Here is a 3,597-nt window from a genome sequence, read left to right on the forward strand (position 1 = left end):
TATTTGAAACTTAAATGCAATTTCTTCAATTTCACCCCTACACTTATCAGTATCTACATCGCTACCCTTTGCAATTTTTATAGCGACGTTTTTAACTATATAAATATCATTAACTGTAATATAATAACACAAAGACATAAGTGGCTGGGGTGGCTTGGTGGCCTTTATTGTCTCCAGATGGTGCAGGTTCGATTCTTGCAAAGGGCTTTTTTTTTTCTTCAGGCTAGCGATTTTGGCCCAGCAAAGCGGGCCGACCCGAATACTTGTTACTTATTAATTTTAATCCAATCTTACTTCTATCCTTTTTCCAATAGTACCAATCATATGTTAAGAAACTTTCGGTAAAACTTTTGTATGCATAGGAAAAATATACAATCACTCAAAAAAATGAAATAATGCAACAATCTAACATAGTATATCTCCAGATAACTTGCACAGTCATTCAAAATATCATGGCTAACCCATAATCTTACTTTGGTTCATGCTCTACCCCTTTATCTCTCTTAGGGGCTGGAATAAGCCATCAATCTACGGGTCCGAAAAGTAGGCCCGAGAGTCATTTTGACACATTTAGTTGGAACAATGTCATCTACTAAATCAAGTTAAAACTTCACAATATAAATAGCATCAATCCTATCCACAATAATTGATTAATAGTCCAAATATTTAACCTTTTAATTCAATAAAGTTCATGATACTAATTAACCATGTACCTTCAAAGAAGAACGAAATCTTCTCTGCACTGAAAATTCAAATCTCCTTTTTATGAAAATTCAACCAAATATAAAACTATATTCAAGTATACATTTGTCTGCTGTTTAATTCTTAGTTCAACACGTAACCAATATTGATGATTTCACACTAAGAAAAAAATTCCAAAAAATTCTTATAATCACACATAATTTTGCAACCAAGTTGTACATGACTCATGGAACCCTAATCTCCAAGCATAAAACAACTTTAAAAATAGCAGAATTAAACGATTTTAAACAATCAAAACCCATAGATTGCAAGTAAAGGAAACCCTAACCTCTCAGTCTTATCCGCTTCAAACGTTCTGAAATTTGTACCGTCGTCTTCAGAAAATCGATACGAATTTGTTGGTGCTGGCGCCACTGTCTGATAAGGAGAAGATAAATCAAGATCAACCGTTAAAAGTACAAATCGTATTAAAGTTAGATAAATCAAGATCAAACAGACTTGACTCGTATCGTTATTTTTGAATTAAAAACAGACTTGACAAATCGTATTATATATATAGATATATAATCCTCAATATTTTAAGATTACCATGGAAACTTTTTTGTTATCAAGATCGGGTCAAAGTGTCCATAAGGATAGCAAATAAAATGTGCTTTATTCTACAATCGAAACAAATTCAAAGTTTTATTAGAAATTCGGTGCATACCTTGGTTAAGTAATCCCATGTTGCTTGAGCAACACAGTATTATGATCATTCAAAACCCGCCACGTTTCATTTCGATTTCTGATATGCCGTCTTCTGTTGGGTTGAGAGTACCATTTTCGATGGTTAAAAAACAGAAGACGACATATTAGCAAATGTTGATTTTTATCCCATTTGCTAAAAACTGCATTCTTAAATCATAAAAACAACATGAAGATCAACCATCCAAAAGTTTCAACCATAAACATTATATTACCATTTAGACCCGCCAAATTTGACCCCACTGACTTCAGGTCAATCACCCACATATCCCTACTTAAATCTAGTGGTTCAATATGCACTTTCATACATTTAAATCTCCTAATCTCCAAATGGTAATTCCAACAATCAATCACAAAGTATAAGAAATCGACTACCCGAATTTATATGATATGACAACAGTAATAATATCGATCGTACACCTAATTCCAATAACCTTAACATTGTCAAATGGTTTAGTGCCAAATCCTTCAAAACCCATATAATCTTAACATTCAAACAAATTGATATAAAGTGAGATATTCATGTGAGTATTAACACAAAAAAACAAACCAATATGAACTTGAATATTTCCTCAAAATAATCATCAAAATCAAAACACGAAAAATAGTGAAGTCACCTAAAAATAATTAAATGTAAACGAAATTACCTGATAAAGAAGAATGATAAAAGAAGAGAGGAATGGTGTGATTTTAAATTGCTTAGGCACCTACTGAAGACACACAAGACCAATGTCATGCAACCATCAAAAGTAAATATACAATAACATAAAGGAAAAAAAAAAAAAAATGTACCTCTTCAACAATAGAACTTGATGCTTAAATTGAAAGAAACTTTTGACTTTCTTCTTTCATTCCTAAAACCAGACTTATAAGAACAAATCATCTAAGGAAATCACTGTTACCTCTTCTTGGAACATTTTACATCCACTTATTCACATACGGAGTATATGATCATCGAATAGGATAAAATTGTTAACAAATATATAATCATTAATCAGCAAAAATGTATTGAAATTTAAATTAATTACAAAAAATTAATTAGATGATATCGAGTACCTGATGCTAATTGATTGGAACTCAGAAGCTAGGGTTTGTGCGAATCGAGTACCTGATGCTAATGATTAACAATCGAGAAAATGATATTTTTGGATTGAGACTCATCGACCCAGTTCCTGTAGATTAATTTCATCGACTGAATGTGTGTGTATGTTTTTTTTGTGTTGATTGCAAATTAGAAAACCCGAGAAGAATAAGAAAAGAAGTCAGACACCTACCTAATTGTAGCAGATCACTCTCACTGAAACTCGATCGATGTGTTTAGGTTTGTAGCGGATGAATTAGGGATTCGATGTGTGAGAGGAATGATGATTACATAAATAGAAATTCAATTGATGATAAAATCGTACCCGTAGATTATTGAAGAACAATTAGGGTGAAGATTGGAAAACAAAAAAAAAAAAGATCGTATTTAGTTAGACAGAAGATGAGGAAAAGAAAGATTGAAAAATACAACTGAGTTTATAGATCTACAATTTGAAATCTTTTATTTCAAATTTTTAAAACCTATACACATACATTTAAATTTCTTGTTAGATGTGTCTACTTGATCATATGGTGTCATAAAAAGCCACTAAAAATTGAAATTTGAATCTGATCAGATTTTTTGAGGCTACATGGGATGATGATGTGGTGTATCTATATATATGTATAGGTAATTTGTGAGGTAAAAAAATAGAAACAAATCTTGTATATGTATAAGTTTTATGTGAGTGTTACCTCTCTCCTAAGTGGTCCTTAAATCATGGGTTTGATGACATTTGGACAAAAGTTATATATATATATATATATATATATATATATATATATATATATATAGTGAAAGGATCCTAGAGAACTAAAGTATGTAGAGAACCCATAGAACTCATAGATTGAACTTCAATCTATGTGGAGATTGAGCTTCAATCTATGGAAAAAAAATACAATCTGGAAAAAAAACTGGAAAAAAAGTCAATCTCCACAAAAAAAAGTCAAATCTGCACAGAAAAAGTCGATCTGCAAAAAAAAAACGCAGATTGACTCAATCTGCATAAAAAAAACTGAAAAAAAAAAGTCGATCTGTAAAAAAAAAAAAATGGAAAAAATCGTCAATCT

General features: G+C 31.1%; 1 long non-coding RNA gene across 5 annotated transcripts; it reads right to left on the reverse strand.

The window, feature by feature from the left end:
• Positions 1-752: 752 nt before the first annotated feature.
• Positions 753-2,713, reverse strand: LOC139877041 (uncharacterized). Of its 5 annotated transcripts, XR_011768431.1 has the most exons (5): positions 2,503-2,713; positions 2,239-2,373; positions 2,094-2,156; positions 1,409-1,589; positions 753-1,119 (listed from the first exon to the last, which is right to left on the reverse strand). It is a non-coding gene; the product is annotated as an uncharacterized lncRNA (long non-coding RNA). The 5 variants fall into 5 exon arrangements; XR_011768433.1 differs by lacking the exon at positions 2,503-2,713 and having other exon boundaries at positions 2,094-2,153; positions 2,239-2,496; XR_011768434.1 differs by lacking the exon at positions 2,503-2,713 and having other exon boundaries at positions 1,409-1,501; positions 2,239-2,496.
• Between the last annotated feature and the right edge of the window lie 884 nt (positions 2,714-3,597).

Source organism: Rutidosis leptorrhynchoides, chromosome 11 (genome assembly GCF_046630445.1).
Source record: "Rutidosis leptorrhynchoides isolate AG116_Rl617_1_P2 chromosome 11, CSIRO_AGI_Rlap_v1, whole genome shotgun sequence".
Lineage (NCBI taxonomy): Eukaryota > Viridiplantae > Streptophyta > Magnoliopsida > Asterales > Asteraceae > Rutidosis > Rutidosis leptorrhynchoides.